At 37.8% G+C, this 25,266-nt stretch overlaps 1 long non-coding RNA gene across 1 annotated transcript in view; it reads right to left on the reverse strand.

The window, feature by feature from the left end:
- Positions 1–25,266, reverse strand: part of LOC121901287 — a 79,585-nt gene that overhangs the window by 17,582 nt on the left and 36,737 nt on the right. Inside the window, exon 2 of the long non-coding RNA XR_006097226.1 lies at positions 19,469–19,541. This is a non-coding gene — a long non-coding RNA (uncharacterized LOC121901287). The remainder of the gene's footprint in view (positions 1–19,468; positions 19,542–25,266) is intronic.

The following is a 25,266-nucleotide window of genomic DNA, read 5'->3' on the forward strand; positions in this document are numbered from 1 at the left end:
TACAAATGCTGCAGTAGAGTAAAGTATTTTGCACTGGTGCACAACACTTTGCAACAACCTTTGAAATATATTTGCACCTGTTTGATGGCTGTGTTTGAGGTGAAAACCAATACATTCAAGGTTTTTCTGTATTTGTGCAGCTCTGAATGACCCTGGAGAGAGAGAGAGAGCGCAGCTGCAACTTGTCAACTAATCAACGCACTGGCATAAAGCTCCTCCTGAAGCACAAAAGAGTCAGTGTGGAAAGTAAAGCTGTCAGTATCATGTGATGGGCTATGATTTTTTTTTTTTTTAAATCATCATCAGCTGCCAAGGCTGACCATCCTTTCATATGTGAGTCACCAGTCTAACCAGGCTCTTGCTTTCCTGCTCACTCTGCCAGTTTCCCCTATATTCATTCTGCAGCAGTCATTAATATCAATGGGCTACTAATGATTTGGAGCCATCGACTAGTGCGTCAAATCCCAGAATCCTCCCTCTCTTCATTCTTCAAAGGGCATCTATGTGAAAGGTACTGTTATAAGAATAGTGTAGCTCCTTTAAGGAATAGGGCAGTGTGTAATGTGTGTGCATAGCGAGTGTGTGGTTGAGTGAGTGTGGGAGAATGAGCAGCAGAAAAGTGATGGTGAATGCGAGCAAAGCAGAGGAAAAGGTTAGCAGTAAATTGTCAATCTGGCAGTAAATGTACAGTACAGGCTACAGTGTGTCAGTTAATAAATGCTGTAGTTTCTCAAGACCAAAAAAAGTCTTGTCTGTTGTTTCTCAACCCCCTGCTGCTGCCGCTCCAAAGCAGTCAACCCAGAGGAAGATGTTGATGCTTCTGTCCAGAAACAAGCTTTTCTGTTGTTTTCACTCCTTTCTCCTTCACTTGCTTTCTATTAAAGAGTAACACCATACTAGGAAGCAGTGTTTTACTGCCATCTTTGGCTGAAAGTTTTAGGCCTTACCACATCTGACCACACCCAACTTCACTGCTGGTTGAGATGTCAGGTGGTCCTGGAGTACTGAACATCACTGTAGCTAACTGAGAGGTCAAACAGCTGAAGGTCAGCAAAAACAAAATTTTCAGGGGGTATCAAGTTACTCTTTAAATTTAAACCCAAACAACAACAGTCAATAAGTGCTTTTCAAAACAACCATGTTTCGAAAATAACTCATATGAGTTCCTCTATGGCACAGAATTGGTTAAATTTAATCAACCAAAACTACTTGATTAAAAGAAGGATCATCCAACCCATCCTCCAACAGAAATCCCAACCATTCACCTGACTCTCCAGACTTAGAATTGTTGCTGGTGTATAACAATGTGAAACTACTTTTGCAACCAACCAAAAAACCAATTCTGTTTTTAAAACACTGACATGACTCCCCTCATCCATTCCATCCACACACACTCAAGGCACGTTTTGATTGCCTAGTAGTTCCCTGTGAAGTGGACTGCACAGGGTGTTCAGCCATGTTAAGTAAGATTCCAGACCATAGGGAGCAAAAAATGCTCAGTTCAAAGGGAACTGTGAACTGTGTAGGTAAGAACTGAACAACAGTTTATCAGTTTGCCGCAAGTTGACAAGCAAGATTACCCATCAGTCATTGCACCTTACTGGAGCACCAAAAACAAATAATGGGGCTTGCATTAATTTCGTGCACAATTCATAATGATCAAAGATGACACAATATTAATATTACATAATAATAATCTGCAAATAATCAACATATAATATTACATAATAATCTGCATAATATTAATCTCTTAGGAATGACACCGTACATCTTGTAAATGAATCAAATCACATTTATTCACAAGTTACATACATTTCAATAGAATAAGTTTTGTAATGGTATCAGTTTTTGTTTCAATATATATTCAGTATTTTATTTCAGAGGTGTAAAATTTCCACCATAGCAGCAACAGGTATCCGAGTTGTTTCTGTTACCAGGGTAACGCACAAAGGAAGTAATGTCTGGGTTGGTGTCATTGCAGGGTCCTCCAAGTGGAGGAATTTTGTCGAGGGAAGTTCTCTTAATCGACATTCCCTATACAGGAAGGAGGGAGTAGGGAGTACAGTTTATGTACACTGTATTTTTTGTGCTGCTAAGGCATTGCATCAGAAAGTGGTGTAGGCCTTCTTGACAAGAACTTGACACTTTGAGGATCAATAGAGGATTGAATCTTCACTGCACCAAAAGTCAAGCTACCCCTTAAATCAATGACTGGCAACTGCTAACAGAAGACACGTCCTGCTATTCTGCTTTGTGTTCCCCTTGTTGTTTTGCTTACCATTATATGCAAATTATTCACTCAAGAAGAAACAGACTTTAACATCTCTATACATCTGTTCTACAAGTCCATTTTAATCAGCCAAGACCTGTATTTATTTGGTGTTTTTTGCTTGTTTTAGTCAAGTCAAAAATTTGGTACTAGATAAGACTATTTATTTACAGCTGGCCAATTAAGTTATTGCCATATTCATGTCTAATCAAACTTCAAGTGTGCAAGTAAAAGGAATATCAGTTAAAATGCCCTGCGTCTACAGTATACACTCTCCTGCAAATGGGAGTAGTCAAGCCTACACAGCCAGAAGAACAATGTTTACACTTTTCTAAACTTTGTTATTTCAGAATCTATGCAGCTCAACAGCATCCGCCATAAATATTTATAATCCCATCTTCCTTTGCCCCTTTCTGGCTTTGGTTTCTGGGAGTCCCCTCTAATTTGGCACTCGATGTGTGTGTATGTACATATGTGTTTTCTCAATCATTTTCCAACTGATCCATCTATATGTTACATGAATAAAAAAGATATTTTGTTCCAATCATGTTTGTCTTTTTCCTGTATCTTCTTTAAAAACACAAATTTTTTCATTTAACTCGGTTTATGTTGATAAGACGTTGCACTTATTTAGCAAGGGATTTGGCTGTGAGAAATGGAAATCTCTTAAGCTTGACCTTTTCTCCCAGATCTTCTCAAGCTACTCCGTTTGTTATCCAGCTGCTGAATGATACATGGGAACTAAGTCCATCTAGATGAGGAACCTAATTTATTTCCTGATGTGTCTGTGCTCTATTCTTCAGGCTATCGGTTGCCATTTTGACTGTGATGCTTTACAGACAAGAATGTATCGATTGAGACCCCGAATGACTCAAAGCTGTAGCTACCTTTGAATCCATCAGGGTCTGACCAGAGAAAGATTAAACAATGTGTGTGGGATATTATATGCAGTGCTTTGCTGTGGATTGCTCCATTTTTCTTTTAGATCACAAGTCCAATGCATTCATTGTGATTAAAAAAGACAGCAGTCACAATCTTGAAAATCCACAGCACTTAAAAGCTGTTCTAAAGTAGTGCACACAGCTGCTGAATGGTCTTTTTGTAGTGCTGACATGAAGTAATTACTGCACGCAATTGCATAAATGGAGAATCTGTCACATGTGGCCATTTTGGCAACAATTCTAATTGTTTCTGCCATTTGAGGTATAGACACATGGTTCTGGCATTTTGCTGTTACATTAGGGGCATCCTCTACACTCAATCCTCTTCGAACTCCCTTGTACACTCTGATTTGGTGGAAATGAAGAACTCCTACAACATAACTGTGTACCAAGGTTAGATTCCAGTATACAAAATAGTGATGTTACATTTAAGGAATACAGCACAGACTCACATGGACACACGAGTTTTCTGGGTTCCCATAGTCATTTTTATCCATGAATGGACATGGATTTTGGCAAGAAACTCGGGGAAAATAATGGGATTGATTGAAGTCCTGAGCTGCAACCATAGTTTTAATCAGGGAGATTTAAAATAAGTGTGCCCCAAAGTTCCTAAGGACACAGAGTAGTCCAAAAGAGCATTGTGACTATTATTGATGGACTACTTAAATATCTATTATAAGGATCAAAAAGTATCAAAAACTTATTTTAGGCAAGGTGAATGTCATGAGGATATAATTGCAAAAGTAAATTTGGCTCTGAGGGAATGAGCAGATAGGTGTCAAAATATATATAGGTATGTGGTGCATTTTGGTAAATATATGGACAAATAATACACAGCTAATAACATCAAAATGAGTTGAGTCACCAGAACATACTTATTCAAAAGGTGATCGCCATTGTTGTGACATTATTCAGGAAATCCTGAGTGTCTCAACTGAGTAAACACATCCTATATTACTTCAATAAGATCTTTTTTAAGAATGAACTGCATATGTACTCAACTGCAGGCCTCATTGACTAGTAAAGGGCTCGGCTTTGGTAATGAATGTCAAAGGTGAAGGTACAAAAACAATCCAACACTTGTTCTAGGGGTCCTAGCTTGTGACTTTTTGTCACTGTTTGGCATTTTGCCACATTAACCATTAGACCTTTACACAAATCATTAGCCTGAGTGATGTGAAGAGCAATGATGGAATCTATAATCTCTGTCCCTTTATCTGGCTGCTCAATTTAATGACCAGGCAGGTGTTAATGATGATGGAGACCAAGACTGGCTCTGGCCATAGAGCCATGAGCAGGGCGTAATGGGGTGAAAAGATTGCTTTGGGACAAAAGTAAATTATGGCCTTTACAATCAATAGTAAGCATGACTGAGAGCCAATGGGGCTTTGCTCCAGTTCTCATAATAATAGGGAGGAAACCCATTGATTTTTCCTTTTTATACAATGTTTGATTTCAGCTATTGACTTTATTGAACATAGCACTCACCAAAAGTATTCTGTAGTGGCTAAATAGGTTAGTAAGTATACTATAACAGTAGATTAAGTAAATAAATGCAAGAAAAAATATTTTAGTAACAAGGTCATATGGATTATAAAAATGACTAACTGAGAGTGTAAAGTTTGGATGCATATTGTCACTTCTTTGATCATTCAACAGCTAGAAAGCTAGAAAGTGTTAGTCACCCTACCTCCAAAATGCAACGTTGTTTCTACTTTCCTGTTGTGAGACAAAAGTAATTTGAGGTACCATTTTTAAGCAAATAGTGAATTTATGTGGATGAATGTTTTGTCAAGAAAGATCAACTGATGGTTTACCGAGACACACTAGAATGACTGAGTCCATACTCTTATATGTGGCTTAAATCCACGTCCCATTGCTCAAATAAAAGGTAGACAGTGAGAGAGAAAAATTGTTATCTTTCACCTGATATTCTTCTCTTAACACACATTTCTCCTATCTTAACTGGGAAAAGTGAGAAAACTTAATTAAAATCACATAGAGTAATTAATCTAGGTTCATATCCTCACAAGCCACGTCCGCACTACTAACTCTAAACTGACATGGAGACTTAAAACAATAGATACACAGCCAAATATCTATGAATGTAACTTTATGTAAAAGCATAATTGTCAGTTATTATGAACGTAAGGAAGAATGAGAGTTCATTTAAAAAAAAAACAAGACAGCAGCCAGACGTTAGAAAACAGATGGCAATGTTAGTGCAGTCTAAATGCATCCGTTTAATTGATCTGCGATGGCTTGTAGTGTAGTTTTACTGTATACTCATACTCATTGTTACTGGTCTTAATATGTATATATAACATTTCTTAGAGAACTATACATCTTCAAAGACTTTATCTACTGAACAATTATGGCCTTTTTTGTGAATATGTGATGTTTCATCATATTCATTTCCGATGCTTGTTCAACACTTAGTGAAATGAGGTGAAATATCGTTTTGCGGTATTCTGTTATAATAACTGTCATCCTAATCGACCAATTGAGTAGTATTTTGTTTTCTGTTTTTTTTTTTTTTCCATTACAAAATTTAGCTCTTAAAGCACATTTCCCTTTCTACCTGTACATGTTAGAGACAGTCAGTGTCCCCAAGTTTTCACTGTGTAATGCTGTCAGATTTTTATTTCTAATTTTATTGCCTATCTTATTTGGCATCTTGGCATGGTATCTTTTTCTGCCATTAAGAATTTTAACTCATTATCCAGCCAAAGAGCATAATTATTCTGCCATTAAGAATTTTAACTCATTATCCAGCCAAGGAGCATAATTATTCCTGGCTGTGCTCCTTCATGGAGCATGTTTGTCAGCTAAATTGCTCATAATACTTAAGACAAATGATAGAGCTGCAATCAACAACTGGTTCTTTAGAAACCTCCTAACAACTGAACTTCCCTTATATTAATAATTAACGTGTCATAATTTGTATGACCTGTAAAAATGATCCTCTGAATTGCTTTAGGCATCGTAGTATAGTGGTGTGATGATTTACGGATCCAAACCAATCTAAATATTTAGGGTACAGCTACATCGATTCAAACTGCTTGTATAAGGCAAAAGTTGGGAGCGTATCATAGAATCATAGATCATAGAAAAATAGCTGCAGGTTTCAGTGTATCAGTTAGGGCTGGGCGATTAATCAAATTTTATTTTTCATTTACGATATTGGCTTCCAACGATTATGAAAACAAGATAATCAAGATAAAACCATTATTGTGCCGCGCCCCATTTCACAATATGCTCTCATTTTGTCCTGTGTTATAAATCCAGCACATCGTGTGTTGGAGCATTCAGACAGAGCAGTGAGAGACAGACAGGAACGGCAGCGTTCTTCCTCACAGTGCGAACAGTTAAATGTTCAGCGGAGGAAACTGACTTGTTTAGACATCTACAGGCTACGCTGTTTTAGTTTCAGTCAGGCTTTGGATGCCATTATTTTAGATACGAGGACACTTCGCTCTGTGTAATGATCTCTCCTTTCATCTAGCCACTCAGCACTGTGCTTGCTCTGTCTGCAGTCTGTTATTGTGCATGTTTACTTGTAAAAAGACGATTAGAAACCAGGTTACATGTATACATGGCAGAAAAATCAGTGTTCTCCAGGGAGTAAAATCTAGAATTCCAGATTTATGTATGTATATGTATGTATGAGTATGTGTGTGTGTGTGAGTATATATATATATATATATATATATATATATATACTCTCTCTCTCTCTCTCTCTCTCTCTCTCTCTCTCTCTCTCTATATATATATATATATATATATATATATATATATATATATATATATATATATATATACTATATACTATATACTATATATATATATATAAAAATGAAAAAAATGAAATATATATGTGTCACAAATGTATCTGGGGTAATACATTTGTGACACATATATATTTCATTTTTTTACACCTAATAATTGCCACTGGAGCTCCTTTTACATTGCGTTTCTCTCATGTGATCTCCAGATTTAAATCCCTCAATAGACTACATTTGTCTCTCAATCTCAGCCTGCCTGTCATTCCCAGAGGCACACATACAAATCATGTATCTTTCCACCATTTTCTCATTTCACATACTTTCTGCATTACAGTTGCAAGTTATCCTTAAAGGTTTCAACAGTTTTTTTGAGAACAGCACAGTATGTTCTTCTCTAAACCTTTTGATTAGTTATACTCCTTACCTTATGTTATATAACCTTATTAACCTGCTTGATTTAGAGACACCTATGATTACTAATGGTAACAGCAAGTGTGTTTTAGTAATACATGTCCCAGAATTCCCTACAAAATGATAAATGTAATGACTGCCAGGGGCAGAAAACATTTCTTGAGTGCATACTCTGTCAGAAATGCAACAAAAGAAGAGCAAATCATCTGTCTGTAATCTGTTTACATATTTAGGCCTATCATTGCTTTGAACTAAATGTTAACGTTAGCATGCCAACATGCTCACAAAGTGTTAACATGTTAACACATGTATTAGCATGTTAACATGCTGATTGAGCATCAGCAGGTATAACGAGGAATCATACTCTCACACTGTTTTGATGAAGACTGAAGAAGACAGCAACAATGTCATCTGACATGGTGATACTGAACTCAACTGATGTTTCCTTCTAGATTACATGAAATGCATGCATGCGCCAAATTTTGTCGTGCATGAATTGTTTCTTGTGAGTTACTTGTGCATGGATACACGATTTGAATCCCACATGGGAAAGGCAGACTTTGCCAGGAACAGTGCAAAGTTTTTCATAGAGAGGCTAATACAGAATACAAATACATTGGATGCCTATTCCTGAAAAATAAATAAATAGCATCAAAATAGGTCTTGATAAGGTAAAAATCTTAAGGATTATTTCTTGAAGAAAAACTTCAAAGTGAAAGAGAAAGTTAGTTATGTCAGTAAAGCAGCCCCTATGTGATGTATTTTTTGAAATAAGTAAAACTGCTATTTTGTCACAAAATATTTGTAATTCTAGAGACACATAAATTTGCAGTGGATTTATAAATTGTAACATAGCCACTTACATTTCCATATATGCACTCGGCCACTACACATAAAAACTATGTACAGTAGGATGACACTGCAGAAATAAATTGCTACAATAATTACTTAGAGTTGACTCATTGTTTATCTTCATGTTTTGCTACTAACATGAAATTCCAAACAATGCCTCAACCTCAAAGCTAGGTTTCTTTCTGCACACTGCAGTATATACTTTTATAATGGCTTTTTGCTATGAATGAAGCCACAGGGGATCCTTGTGATCAGGAAATTTCACCCCTGGTAGGCTACTAAAGGGACAACAAAACCCTGGGTAACAATGTCATTACTAGTAGAGCTTCCAACACACTGGCTTGATCTTAATAATCTCAGGTTAGCCCACACAGGAGATGATGAAAGCTTTTCTGTCTAACCTCAAAGGAACATTCTCTCGTTACTCTCTCTCTGGCACAAAGTACAAAAAAACCAAAACAAATGTAAAGCTTTTCTACCTCCATTCTCTGACAGAGACACGTACACTTTTAGACAAGAAGAACTTCCAGAGGGACTTCTATGGTAATTTAAACTAACATGGGCACTCAAATGGCCAGGAGGCTGTTACTGCTGACACAATCACCAAATGAGGTCCCAAATGCGTCATTGTAATTAGTTGCTGTCCGCATGACATGCTCATTAATGTGCATATCACACCCCTTTCCCCCACCTGTCCCCATACTGGAGGTAAACATCAACAAATTCACAAGGTGTCAAGGGGTTAGCTCATTAGCTCAACCGTAAATGACAGCAGACATAAATGTAGAGATCAGAGAGCTCATTTTTAGAGAGCATCACAAATGTTATGCCACTGTTAGGTTAGATAGTTGCATGGATAAAATGTCTGCTGTAGAGAATATTTATTTAAAAATGGATATATTGCCTCTATTCAAATGGAAAAGCGGTCTTAATGAGTTTTCATTATCACTCCTGGTATTTTTGGCTTCTCGTTTCCCTTAATTTGGATTTGTGGAACACAGGCTTCTTGCTCAACTCCATTGTGTTGTAACACCAGATGGGTTTTCCTCTGTTTATAACTGCCTCCCTGTCTTCCAATATAATATTGTTTTATAAAGGGCTGTAAATGTAGCAGCAGTGTCAATGTTATGCATGTTCCACAAAATCAGAACTGCCATTGCTTGGCCAGATTAACTGAAAAAAAATCATGCACTGAACTTTGTGGGAAAAGGAAGGTAACAAAGTTTTTGCACACCAGAATGACTTACTGACAGGTGTGTCTGATCAAAAACTCTGTCAAAGAACCAAAAATCCTGAATACTGCTCATTATTGGCACTCATTTTATTTACAATCAGGGCACAAAATTAGTACCAGCCTCCAGCCAAATTCTGGTAAAATATGCAAGAGGTAGAGTTGCTTCACTCACCAACCAAAAAAAACAATGGTAATCTATTGAGTGGCTGGTAAAATTTGAACATTTACTAGACATTTAGCCGGTGGACAAAAAAGTTAACTGTTTATAACAGTGACAGTGTGCAGGTTCATTTTGTTCTTTCACAGGAACAGGGAGGTGACATGGATTTATAAAAAGTCTATGATACATTTTAAGTATGATATCCATGGTAATTTATGGTATGGACTTTAAGACAGTGGACTGAGTAAACTGTAAAAGAGTAAATTGTGGTTGAGGCTATCTGTGCCTCACAGGCAATTGATTTCTCTTTGTCTAAAAGAAGAAAGGGGTTGCAATTTCTGCAGGTAATTGCTGATGTTAATCACAGTCATATTTGAGAGAGGGAAGAACCTCTGCCATCCTTCTAAGCAAGCAAGGCCAGTGGTCAGATGCCCCTTAACCACGAAGAGCTTCAGTGACTAATTACTGCAGTCCAGCTGCCTACACTCTGCAGAGCACTCTCCCAGCTTCTCTATCCAAACACTTCTTTTCTAGTCTCTTCTGTAATCACCGTCAGTCCTTATCCAGTTTAGTAAGGCCACAATGTTTTCTTGAGATCGTGCCTCTTTGCATGCAGTAGGAGTGACTGACCAGGTGGTAGCATATTTGCTCCATTCTTGTTTGAGTTAATGTAACATCTGTGCCTCTGTTAAATTACTACTCAGGAATAGTTAATAAACTAAAAAGAGGCAATCAATATAATTTAACTGGATATAAACAGACTTACACATCACAGAAGGTCATAGAAATCCATATAGGTTGCAGGATTAATCTGACTTCTTGTTGGAAAGCCCAGTTACATGAGAAGCATGTGCATGACATACAGTTAAATGACCAGTGTGTAGGATTTAGTGGTATCTAGAGGTGAGTTTGCGGATTGCAACCAACTGAAAACCCCTCACCTTCACCCCTCCCTTTAAAGCATGTAGGAGAACATACAGTGGCTGCGAAACTCACAAAAAATGCGAAAGGCCCTCTCTAGAGCTAGTGCTTGGTTTGTCTGTTCAGGGCTACTGTAGAAACATGGCGGTGCTACATAGCAGGCTCCATGGAAGGGGACCTACTCCTTGTGCAGATATAAAGGGCTCATTCTAAAGTAACAAAAACACAACAATTCTCATTTTCAGGTGATTATACACTAATTAAAACATACTTATGAATATTATATTCCATTTCTGCCAAGTCTGTTACACTAAATGCCACTAAATCCTACACATTGCACCTTTAATAAAGGCATTCATACATCCTGCCTTAACATGGTGTCAAATTCAAAGGAACTTGAATGCGTAATAGTCAATAATCATCATCATCATTGTCACTGTATCATCCAGAAAGAGGTCTGTCAAAGGGCAGAAAACTAACTTACTTTTCAATGATGTGCAGCTCATTTTTCATTGTAATATTCAATAGAAACAGTGGTAGAAGTCTAAAGATGAGATACTGCTGACATGAAGGGGAAAGAGAAGTCTGGCAGGAATCCACTGCAGCTTTTAATGGGGAGTCCAAAATCACACAATTTGTTCCTAGTTCCAGTGACTCTTTACACCTATCCATCCAAGCTCTCTATCCAATTCACTTTGCTTCATGGCCATGTTGCAGTGCAACAGTATTGATTCTCCTTTTGTTTCCATTTTTTTTACTTTCCTTTATAGTGAACCATCTCTCTGCTGGTACCCAGTATTCATTCCCCTTTCTTTTTTCTTCTATTAGAAATAGTGCTTTCATCGGTGAGGACAAAGCCAACTCCTGTGTCCACTCATTTTCTACTCTGTATCATTAGTGACTTTTCTTGTGTAGAATGATTGGCCTCCCCTACAGCTGAGTAAAACAGTCTTGTTTTTGTTAGAGAGATCCACCAATGATGGCTGAAGGTCACTGCAGTACCTGCAGATGGTTAAACCTCTAGTTAGAGATGTGAATGTACAGAAAAGTATATTAAAAAAGGAGCAATACATCGGTATCTCTTTAACATTGCCAGGCTTGGTTTCATTTTGTTAGAATAGTTAGCTTCAGCTGGGGGACAAAAAATAAATAAGGTAAATTGTATTGTCTTTCTTGCATGCTGATGCAGGTAATACAAGTTAGATCTAATGTGTTTGTTTTGGGTTTTTTTTTTTGTCCTCCAAAAATCTTTCACTACAGCACTAGTTGAAAGAACGATCATGGGTCTACTGTTGAGCTACGCCAGTCGGCTGTGTCCCAACACCCTGAAAGCAATCTGTATAGCATCCACTCCCTCCAGGCACTTGGGAAGCTCACTTAAAGACATCAATACCCTGGGAAATGAGACACAGAGCAATGGCTTCAGATACTGAGAAGTTAGACGGCTGACTGAGATGCCCTTACATCTTATTTAAGGTGTTGCTGCTCAGTGCAGTAGAGTTCATTGAGTGCTACTTTCTCTGCTTTCTTTCTTATTAAAACATCAAACAGCACAGGATGTCCAGCCAAAAGGCAGCAATAAAGAATAAGCAAGGCATGTGAACTGCTCTTGATAAATTAAATAAATGTTTCTTTTGGTTGAAATTTACTCTTAACAACAATTAAAATTGTCTAATTTTGCATATTGGTTGATATTTGGTTGCTCCATGTTCCACTTGTAACATGGAGCTCATGGCTCTCACCATAGAGCCATGAAATAACTTTCAAGCTTATCTCTGGTTGAGCCAATTGTGTGTGAGGAACTGTATTCAATTTGCCCAATATTCACACAAAACCAAACTTGCCCTCCACAGTCTGTTAGCATTGTTGATGGATTCTCAACAATGTGCTTCAATTAACTCAAACTTCAAATATAATGTTTAAACACTTTCCCCTCTATCCTATCCACAGCTGAATATATTCAGCAGTACATGAGAAGAAGGATTAATCCTCACGTTGAATATTCAGATAATTTACCTGCCTCTCTCCTGGAACATTGCACTGTCAATCAACTGTCAGGCGTTCAGTCCTTGCTGTCAAACCTTCCTTATTGCCTTGGCAACAAAAATGACAAATGTACCGGGAACACAAATAAACTGGCATTAGAACGACAGAGGAGGGACTTGAAGATAGCTGAACAAGTCACCGATAAAAGTGTCACAGATTACTCATGACAAATGGCCTACAATCTATCAATTTATGATTCTACCTAAAATTGATGCAGTGTGAAAGCACTAGTATGCAAAGGTTAAGCTAGTTTTCCTTAAACTGATGAACGGATGTTATATTTACTCAGATGAGTGACACATTGTTAACAGACATACAGTTGAAATGTGTCTCAGTGGGTGATTTTAAAAAGTTCCAACAAAGAAAGCATTATCTCTGTGTCTGCTGCAACTCACTGCAGAGATTATGTTGTCACAACAGCCCAAAGTTGTCACAGTGGCTCTGCTCTGTTATCACTTAAGCTCAAATTTAAGCATTACTTCATATCTACACATTCGTTGCTAACCCAACAGGCAACAGAATCCTCCTACTCTTTGTTATTGGCATAAAGAAGCACTGCAGCACCAGCAGCAGCAGGGATGTGCACCTCTAACATCTGAAAAAAACAAACAAACAAACAAACAACAACAAAAAAACAAGCACGTAAGTTTTGCAGCATCAGATCAGTGAAATTGATAATGACTTCTCTTGCACATTCACACCTAAGTTACTGCTGAAAACCACTATCATTGGTGCCAACCTGCTCTTAACAGACTACCCTATCATGTCTTAAATCCATTTTGGATAACACTGTTATCTGGTGGCCAATGACACACACAACAACTGATAAACAAATCAATCCAAAATCTTAAAAAAAGAGGCAAATATAGGACCTCTTAACTATTTTTTTTAAAGGTGAGAATGGACATTTTTGAGCTTAACTTCTTTTGACATCTTTTTCTTGCCTGTGGTCTCTCTCCCTCTCTCCGTCTCTCATAAAACTCTCTGTCTCCGCCTCTCTCCAACTCTCACGCCACAATCTTCTTTATCTGCTACTTACAGCTAGGTGGCAATGTGAAGTCTAATCTACACAAGCTTCCTGTTGATCTGCATACCACATAATGCATCCTTTCATGCTCTGCCACCTCCTCACCCCATAACATGATGCTGCTGACTGTCAGTTCACTGGAAGAGCCTCTGATGTGGCAATTTATGCTACAGCTACTGCTGGGCTCCTGGTGGGCCTGAGGTTGGAAACTGATGATGATGTGTTAAGAGAGACGAATGCAAGATGCAAGTTTGCATAAGAAGGTATGCTGTGGATGGCATCAAAGGGATTTGATGTCAATGTTGGGCTCCTGGGTAGGCACCAAGGTTTTAGATGTATTATAATATGTTAAAGGTAATGTAATTTTTTCTTATTTTTATTTCTGTGTGCCTGTGCGAGTGTGCATATTGCAAATGTAGCAATTCCTAATCTTGACTTTGATCTTCTAATGAATTCCGAACTACTAAGGCTTCTGTAAAGTTTTTTCTTATATTGTCTTCACCACAGTGCAGACATAGTAAATCCACTTTGATAAAAAACCTGTTTTCTTCAACAGGATTACGACACAAGACATGCCTGTCTGTATCTTGCTGCTGCAGTTTTGCTTGTGTCTAGGGCTTCATTAAACCTATCTCAAAGAAAAATGTAAGATCTTGGTCTTCATTGAATCAAAAGGCATGTGTGCCAATCCAGGGACTGAAAAACAAGTTGCATCATGAAAAGTGACATTTGAAAGGTGAAATTTGTGAAAAGCCGTAGGAAATGTAAAACAAGTACTTCTCAGACAGGGACAGACCAAGTACAGTATAGGGGCTTTGATCATTTTGTAATGTGAATCACACATCACCAATGTGGAAGCCCTTGTCAGTATTAATTACCTCACTTACTTACTGAAAAAAGGTACTTAAACTGGGCCTTATCAGCCATACCATTTTTTCCCCTCATCTTGGTGAAAAGGGTACAAAGTGTACAGTATATAGTGCATCCTAAATATACCACTTCAGCCAATCATTTACTTTGAGAGGTTAGATGTGAATGTTAATGGCATGTTCCCTTCTCTTTGCTTTCTCATTGGATATTGTGATCTGTACATTATTGTCTTACAGAAATAACACATAAAGATAAATACAACCTGAACTGAATTAATCATCACAATTACAACTTACCAATACCATACACAAGGCATATGCCTTCCTGCTAGTGCAAAGCTAACGTTTGGGCAAACACTGTTTTTGCCATTTTCCCTTGGCTTAATGTATTTTTTGGTGTCTGCTCCTGTTTGGTATTTCCTGTCTCCAAACAAACATGTTTGTAGCAAGGTAGGGTAGGCGCAGCTATCTGTGTTTATGGTGATTAGGCAGTACAGTGCAAATTTGGTGCTCATTTTGGTTTGAAGGTACATTTGTGTTAAAACCTGCTGAGAACAACTCTTATTTCAGACCTGTGGCAATCTTTGTAGCTTTAGTTGTAAATTTTGAACTCACACAGGCCTCTCAACAATCACAAAACCCCTTTCAGATATAATAACTTTGGCCTCTACGCACTTTTTTCCATCAACAGAAGATGATACGTGCCTCAAAATACAATTTTTTTATTGTGATTAAAGAAGAGTCTTACCACTATCGTCCACGTCACTGAACACAATCCAGGGTTCTGTTTGATTAGTGAGTTGCCCACAACAAATTGGTGAATGTCAAATCTTTTTCTGTGCAGTTGATTAAATGCCTGTAGTCATCACACAGGAGCAGGAATGATGCTGTATTTCACCTACAATCAGGGGAGCTGTACATAATTTTATGGATGGATGGCAAAGCAGCAAAAACTTCATTAATTCTTTAAATCTCCCGACACAGTTCTGTTGACAGAGTTCAATGTTTTGTGTTTTTCTAAACACCAGACTGAAGCTATTACTCACAGATTTCAAATTTCACAGAAAAATCATTTGGAGTAACGTGGCCGACCTCAGAATGAGGCCATCAAATCTGTCGGGACACTTTTATTAGGCCAATAGAAAACACTCTGCATGAAGTATCAAAAATTTTTTTTCTGTCATGTCAAGAGGATTTTTACAGTGAATTTTACATACTTGTTAATTTAACTAGTATAAGCCTACATCAGCCACACACTCCAAGTAACACCACATAATTAATTATCCATCCTGCATGCCATGACCAAATAAAACAGGCTTGTGAAAACATTTCAAAGTTTTAACATTATTTGTCTTTTTCTTTTATTTTATTTTTCTCACATAGGTGCTGTTTGCGAGCCATACCTGCCCCATACCAGCAAAGCTCTGATGCAGTGTTCATCCTACTAATAAATATCTTCAGCTTCTTCCACGTTGCAGCAGGTTGCACCTGGCTGTGCCTGGTTTGCACTGACACCTGTGGTCACTAAAATTGAAATAATGTTCTCGTTACGCCCGTATGTGAACACTCTGACATTTTGCTTGTTTGCGTCCTGTTTCAGGAAGATAGAGCCAACAAATTGTGATTACTTGCAGTATTCCTCAATAAAAAGATCATCACCCTATATGTTGAGGAATTAAAGTGTGCAGAATGAAATGCAAAGTACAGGGGGACACTGAATCTGAATCAGTCACAAAATGATGTGATGATGACCAGTGAAGTTAAAGGTTGACTCGGAGAACCCGGAACCAATCGGCAGTGACCTTTTTAAGCTGTGCTTTTTTGCCCTTTTCCACTGAGGGTGAGAACAAGAAGAATATATGAGGAAAATTGATTTTAAATGCTAGATAATAATACAATGCTGCACCCGTCTCATTTTGCCCTTTAATGAACTGACCTGCTACAGTGGACCACACAAGTGTGAAATGCAATTGCTGTTTTTAATGTTATCTAATTTTTTTGTTTTAATTGGATTTTACAAGCCATTTGCAAACCCATGAATCTAATAATAATTAGATTCAATTCCTTGCTAAAATGTGGATCTTAAAAAAAACAGATTATAGTAGTATCACTGCTACTCGCTACTCATTTTTGGATTACGTTAACCATCCGCTTTTGCAACAAGTGACGAAAATGTTTTAGAGTATATTGATTAGGTTAGGTTAGCTTACTTTTCAAGAACTACCATAAATTATTACTGTAATTTGAAATGATGTATTTTGCACTTTACATGCAGATGGGATTAACCATTTATTCCCTAACAACCAGGTTTAGGTTTAAATCCATCCTGACACACTCAGGTAGAGAAGCAACAAAAGCTCCAAAATAATAATACTTCAACAGAAACGACTCTTAAACATAAATATGGAAACTGTCAGGGAACAGTCCATAATTGTGTGACTACTCTAAAATACACGCTTTTCATGTTATCACATGTGCAGGATGCTGTGAAAGAGATACAAAGCCACCGATGATGCTGGTTATTGAGGTAGGCTAGAGACGTTGCTGGTAATGGTGTGTATGTTGGGAAATAGCATTAATTGATGACACAGTGAGGAAAGAAAGCAGGGGTAAGTTTAGAGGAAATATGTACATATGGATGAAAGTAAGAGGAGCTGCCGGGTGGGTAAAGGGTAATAATTTAGGTGGAACAGAAATAAGGAGAATGGAGTGGAGGTCTTCCAAATGGGCTATGTGTGTTTAGTATAATTTTCCTAAGCTTTGTTTTTTATGACTAAGTCATGGCACACAACAAGATGGGCGAGATGGGTATTCCTGGCCACCTGATGAAGTATGTTCTGTATAATTTTATTTTATTGTTTTCAAATATATGTGCTTAAATATCAACAGCAAAAAAATAGTTTGACCACAGTGTATTTTATTTATTTCCCAAACACTACAATGCAGGTGTTCAGCATAGTGAATCCACAAAACAGGATTAACAGTTACAAAAAGTACCCCTTAACTCCAGGGTTTCTGGTTCTCAGCTTTGAAGTTTAGCTCATATACAGTACCAGTCAAAAGTTTGAACACACCTTCCCATTCACTTCATTGAGAAAGTGTGTCCAAACTTGACTGGTACTGTACATTCAAGGTTTATCCAAGTAATTGCCATAAAAATACAAACTCTTAACAAAAGAACATGTTATGATGACATATATCTGTTTATACAGTCACATTGCGGGGACTCACACTCACACACACACACTGTTTTGTTGACCTTTCACTCTTAATTTTTTTTTATATATTGTGGGTTGTATTTCATAGAACATCTATGACTGAAGATGATCAACCCATTTTCACACCCTCCTTTTGCCTTAAAGTAATAACCAGACCATGTCCAAGATAATAGCAACAGCACAAATAATATTTCAAGTGTGATTTTCTTTTAAAGGTGGAAGATAAATAAACATTTGCACCTCCATTCTGTGTTCCAAACTCAGCATTTCATGTCTTGGAAGACTCACAAGCTGTCTGAAAAGCTACAGTTGGTATAGATCATTTTTACTGTCATCACAATACCAGTAACTGCAGGCTAGTAACAGCAACGCCTGCTCCCATTTCGTCACCCTCCCCAGAGCTATCATTTTTATACTAGATCCCCATAAACCTCAGGCAACATTTCCACCCTGTCTTTGATTAGTTGCACTGGCAATTAAAAGAAAACAACCTGCTCATGTTGTTAATAAAAACTGTATCAATATACCACTTACAGTATAATGTTTAAAAAAGAAAAAGAAAAAACAGATAAAGAGATTCTGCAAAAATTGGCTACATCATGCTTCATTGCGTTCTGTTCTACTGTGCCATGTCCTCCACTCTAACCTCGCCAGTACAATTTGGTACTGCTGAATGGGCACAGTAGTTGGCATGGACCTGCGTGTTGCTCTTATCACGTTAAGCACAATGACAGGGAACGGTACAAGAGAACAGCTTTAAAGATTCTGGATTTGTGCCCCTGGGCTGCAATCACCCTGACAAACCCTGTATATATCCATGTTTAGCTCTAGGGCAAATGTGGGTGCCTCCATTTTGAGACCACTCTTGACCAGCAAATACACCGAGCTCTTGCATTACTGTGTGCAACATTGTAATGTAACATTATATATATGTCAATAAAAGATGAATTCAGACAAACCTATCTTATTGTTACTTGTATGATTATGCAGTAATACTGTCCTGCAAGCTATTGTTGTATGTTAGTAGGTACAGCATTGCCAGGGAAATATGTATAGCTTTGCTAAATACTGTAGATATAACAACCTTCAAGAAGGGTGTACAGTGGCACATCAGAACCTCAATGCTAACAGTCATTAGTTCTTTATCACATCTTTTTAATGCTGAGTTGACAAAGAGATGTCAAAGGCAGTGTTATTTTTTAATCTGCTCTGACTGTGGGTAGATTGAGAAAAGCTGTATGTGAAAAGAACAGTGTGTTCTGTCAGCCTATTTTGAAAAGCCACCCACGGATTCACTCGCTATCAATGTACCTGCGGGTGCGTTTGAATATAACTACCATCTTCAAAAGGGAATCTGACATGCAAGGATGCCAGAAGCTCTTTCAGTCATGCCACAGTTCCCAGAGTGTCCAAATGATCTATCTTCCTTACAAAATGTGTATAAATAAGCAAGAAGGGAAAAGCAAACAGAGTAACTTTGACTACTGACCTTTGACTATTATCCTGGTTTTCATATTTTCCTAAATGACAGGTATTCTTATTTTCAAAATAGCTTTTCTTTTAAGCAAGTAGTTTTTGGCACTCCTTGACCTGTGTCTATTCATAGCACTTAGAATATTCATAACCAACACGTGGTTACCAAAATCTATAACAAGTCATGCATGAAGCCCTGCTGTTTTTCCCTTAGGGACACATTTATTCATGCTAATAGAGAAACAAAAGATTAACTTACCATACTGGAACAGAGGAAAAGAACATATCTGCTTTCTGCCAGAAGAGGGGATAGGTGCCTACACAGATTCAGTCTGAAATGCAAAAAGAGTAGACTTCTGTGAGGACATGCAATATGAATGACTTATGTTATTCCATAAGACAGACACATGGGAAATATTTGGTAGCACATGTCAGAATGCAGGAAGCTTGCGTCATCCTCTCGTTGTACACTACGTCATGTTGGATAAGAGCATCAGCTGAATGCCTAAAACATAAATGTAAATCCTGGACTTTATATAACTCTCATCCATGCTTCCCTGCATTTTAAGGGACAGAGAACATTATTAACACTGTACCGTATAATATAAGCTTTACAAAATTTGAGTTCAGTGAGCTTAATAATCTTGCCTTTGAACAGGCTGGTATATCCAGGTCCCAGAAACAGACAGCAGACATACAGTATATTCCTAATTTTGAATGAAAATGTTATAAATGAATGAGCAGGACTGCTTTATGGCAGTATTGGATTTACAGGAATTTTGTGTCAAATTATGTGATCAAATGGCTTGATTTTGACAGGTATGTCAAAAAGCACTTCACAAAAGAAGTCTCCTTGATATTTTGAACATTCAGTGTACCAATGTGCATAGACTGTATGGCATATTACAAACAACACAAAAAGCAATTGTCATTTCAATTGAATTGCTTTGCCTGTTGTTTTTCCCATAGGTAGATTAGCAGTAACACAGGGTGGCTGTCAACCTGAAGCACTTTAAAGACTAGAAATATACCTCTGTGTAACAGCATTAAAAACATTGTTTTGTTATTTTTGATGCTAAAACTATTTATGCTCACTGTGGAATGTTTGGAATGAATCATTTTATAAATCTAACAGTTATGCAGCTATTGGTTTGTATACTCATTTCTAAATACTTTACATACAAATGGTATATAGGCTGCATTTATATAGTGCCTTTCTAGTCTTCCGACCACTCAGAGTACAACATTCACCCATTCACACGATTATTCGTACACTGATGACTAGGGATGGGGAAAAAATCGATTATAAGATGCATCCCGATGCGGATGTGGACAATTCTGCATTAATTCCCAAATGTCAAATATCGATTTTCTAAATGTTACTTAATAATGTGATTTTGATGGAACGAAAAGGTGAAACTCAACTGCGAGGGCAGCGCAGCAACCGGACAATGTACAGCACGAACAGACTAGAGTTCATCTTCACAAAAGGCAACGGTTGCAAGCATTTTTGAGTTAATGAGTGAATAATTACGTTTGCGAGATGAACGTGCAGTATATTGTGAACTTTCTATATCATCACTCAGAGCCTGACGTTAGCAGAGTGGAGCAGCGATCAGCAATAACAAACGAGACCGGCCGACCAACACACACTGCAGCATTAAACAACTTAAACCAACTGTGAGGTGAAGAAATAACTTGATGCTCAGTCTGTTTCACCTCAAAAACCCTTTGCCTGCTCAGCGTGTTGGACAACAGTGGCTTTCCCTGGAGCTAACGGTGCAGCAGAGAGGCTGCTATTCCACTGCTGGAGACATGACGTTAATAACAACACAGTGGGGCACTCCGCCTTTCCCTCATTTTGTTATTCTCATACAGGCAGGAGACTGCAAGATGCATTCACATTAATTCATTCATTAATGCAGTTAACTTTTTAAAATAAAAAGGCTGGGGACCATTTATCTTATCTGCCAGTTATGTTTCATATTGTATTTCAGTGCACTATGGACACCAGTGAATGGTTTGGCACACAGTATACTGGAGCAAGAAACTGAAAATACCCCCCCCCCCCCTTTTCTATTCATCCAATCGAGAATTGATTCTGAATTGAATCGGACATCGAAGAAGCGAAATTGAATCGAATCATGAGATTCCCAAAGATCCTCACCCCTACTGATGGCAGAGGCTGCAAACCTGCTCATCAGGAATTCTAATGCTCATTCACACACACACACTCACACACCGATGGCACAGCCTCCGGGAGCAATTTGGGGTTCAGTATGTTGCCCAAGGACACTTGGAGGAGCCGGGGATTGAACTGCCGATCTTCCGATTAGTGGACGACCCACTCTACCTCAACAGCCACAGCTGCCCCAAATTAAAATTATATACAAAGTCTTAACTTTTATATTTTTAACTATAATGTGTCTATCATATTTGATGAGACTGTGTTTGAAGTGGAGAGAAAAATAAGACAGAAAAACCTCAATCTGGCATTCACTGCATCCCTGCCTTTCTGACAGCATTGTTTAGAAATAATGAGATCTCTGGCATGGTTTACCCTAAAAGGCATAAGCCAGCAGAAATGAAGATGACAAGAAAAGTCAAACAGCCACAGGAGTTTTTAACACAGAGCCATCTTAATGATCGTATCTAGGCTTACTATTGGCTGTAGTCTTCACATTCTAAAAATCTAACTAGTATCCTGTCTGTTTCTATCACAGCTTTGTGCCAAATTATGCAGGTGAAAGATACAGATGCTGGTGCCTTTTTCTCTGTATCTTTTTCACAAAGGAGAAGAATAGCACTGTCCTGGAAAGAGATTTGGGAGGTGTAAGGGTGAGAGGACGAGGAGGAAGAGAAGGAGAGCAGAGGGATGAGACACTACTGGGATGAAATCTTGCCAAGGTCAGCAGAACTCTCACTATGAAATGAAACACTGCCAAACACACACACACACACACACACACACACACACACACACACACACACACACACACACACACACACACACACACACACACACACACACACACACACACACACACACACACACACGCTGGCTCTTCCCTGAAGACAACCTGCTGAGAACTGCTAAATTTCCACTGGGCTCACACTTGGTTATATGTGCCTGTACAACTACGCACACACACTCTCTCCAACCTCTCTTGCATGTCATTACATTGGTCTCTGGTCATTTTGAGATCCTCACCTTTGCCCTTACTACAGCATTAGATATTTTGGCTCAGTGATGGCAGGCTGTCATGCCTCATGAAATCTGCTAGTTCGTCTAATGCTTCTAGATTTTTTGACTGTCCCCTGTTAGTTCCTGTGTAATTTGATACATACCAGTTAATGGGAAGAGCTTTTTCCCATTTTTGTTAGTGTGACATTGTAGTAATTTTTTTTATTTATATCTTTTTTAATTGTTTAATTAAAGCAGGTCTTATGTCTTTACTAGAATACAGTTAGTTAGTAAGTACAGCACATAACATTTTTTCAAAATAGAAGTGCTTTATAGAAGGGAGACAGGAAAAAGAGGAAATGAAAAGGAATGCTTAAAATGTAAAAGGAGCTACTTTACATGTAGGCATCCCATTATGGGAAACATGTTGCAGAAAGAAAAAACAGTTTTGCATTATATTATTTTGTTGCACATTGTACATGATTTTGCAAACCCCTGGGAAGGTAGGATTTCAAACTGAGCCCCCCATACTAAAACCTGATGGTAAGCACAGATTGTGCCTTAAAAGGCTTTGGAAGGATGTTCATCAAAAGAGTAAAGTGTTTATATGTGTGCATCCAAAACAATTTCAACATCTTTCCCCATAGACACATTATGAGTGAATTTTAACTCTCCATTTGATCTAAAACCTGTTGGGGTATGAGGCTCACATGTCACACATTGTGCTGTCATCTTCCAATGCCTTTAGCAAGACTACAAAAGGTGTGATCCTCCATGTAACTTTTTCAATGATGCCATTTTAGATCCTTTCCTTTATTATGTTGTAAACACAAGTTAGATTTCCATGTTGTACATTGCAGTCATACTCCGGAAGGAATGTCCTAAACTGTACTCTAAAAGGTTAGTTAGTGTTCCAGCATAATCCATATAGTCCATTAAAGACGCATCCTTTAGTCCTCTTATAAAATTTCAATGAGAGACAAAAACAATGTTCTTGTTTGGTTGCATGTGGAACTAGTTATCAGTCTTAAAACATTCATGCTTATTCATAATAAAGGACTCCGTGCAGACATGGAGAATAGGGGAAACATTTCAACATCACATGGGTATTTCCCCACAATAAACAGAGTGCCTTTTGTAATCCTTTCAAAGGCCTCCCCTAAATACCAAAGTGCTTTTTGTGATTGTGCATTGTTTATGTCGATATGCATAGGGAGTTGTGCAGAATATTCTGATTTTGTCACATAATTTCAATCAATTTTTTGCCTTCCAACTCCTGATCAAGAAATATTAAAACTACATCGAAAATATAGATTCATAAATAAATATATATCCTGTCTCCTGATTGCATTCATTATCATAATTTCTCAGGAGTTCCCTGAAGGCAACAGGCGCTAAATAATTGATGGGCCTGAAAGCTGTTTGGCTCTGTGAGGGAGCGTCTGCAATTCTCTTGAGATACAAAAAGCACCAACAGCTTTGAAACCAACGGAAGCAGGCAAGCCTCAGTTAGAATTAGTATTGTGTTCGTCATGCCAAACATTTGGTGCTGAGACAATGCAATACAGTTTCATTACAATGCCGGAGCCTCGCAGGCAGAGACATCAAAGGCCCAGTTTGTCTCAGCCTCAGTTTACCAAGACAATGAAGAGATGGAGATATAGTTAACACTAATTTCAAAGAGAACTACTGATAGTTTAATTCTGAACATCAGGGAGCTAAAATAATGAAACTACCGTATGTACCTCGAGGTAGAAAACTTTGGGTGGATGTCCAACCTAAAATGGAATCCATGTTTTATATTTCTCTCCTTAAATAATTCAGTTCAGCAAAACAAACCTACAAACAAGAGAACCAAAACATACTGAAGGAAGTCTATCAATAATGCATGCTGAGTGATTTGTGAAACAATTTATTTTTTACATGCAGATCATTTATTTCCAGTTTTATTAAAATAAAACTGTAAAAAAAGAAAGAAAAAACAACTGGGTACAAGTTGGTCCTCCATTAATTATCAATCAAGTAGCTTCAAGCTATGTGTCTTCATGTCAGGATTTTTGTGTTGCAAACTTTGGCAACAACTTATTCATGTTCAGAAATCTAGGCTTAACTGCCCAAGATCAAACAAATAACTGAATTTTTTATAGCTGAAATTCACATTAAAACAGTATGCAATCATGGCTGGCCTCATAATTTCTGAAGCATCTTGCACTGAAAAAAGTTATTTTCAATTTGTTTAAACGGAATGACAACCCTGATTGAGATAATAGTTGTTCAATAAAATATCTGGAGCAGTCTTGTAAACAGTGTCACACTTCCCATTGGGACCTTTGCAGCATACTTTTGGGAGGCTTTAAATCTCAAGAATCAGTATGTAGGCCACAGTACAAAGGCTTTAGAACACAAAGAGAACACGAGATTCAGTCACGGTTTTTAAATGCCACAGCAGAGGAAGATACTGTTGGAGAGATTTGCACACTGCCAAAGGAACGGTTATATCCAGTTAAGACCTATCCGGTACAACCCAGCACACAGAGTATGTCAAGGGTGATTTAGAGGCATTTCACTCAGGTCTGGGTTCGTATTTCATCTGAGGAAATCAGGAGTACAAATACAAATGTGTCTCTTCAATGTGTAGTTAAAAAGGTGCTGTTTATGTATCTTCTTATAGTATTAAATTCAAGCAAATCCCAAAATAAATCTTGTAGCTTCATAGTATATGTGGGAGTTCTCCATAGCTGCATGTAATCAATGAAACTTTAAGGAAAAACATTTGGCATTACCCACACATACAGTATATATAGTAACTTTGTTGGGGAAAAATAGGGGAAAATAATTGCTCATGACAAATAATTTGCTTAGATTTGGAATAA

This window comes from Thunnus maccoyii, chromosome 8 (genome assembly GCF_910596095.1).
Source record: "Thunnus maccoyii chromosome 8, fThuMac1.1, whole genome shotgun sequence".
Taxonomy (NCBI): Eukaryota; Metazoa; Chordata; class Actinopteri; order Scombriformes; family Scombridae; genus Thunnus; species Thunnus maccoyii.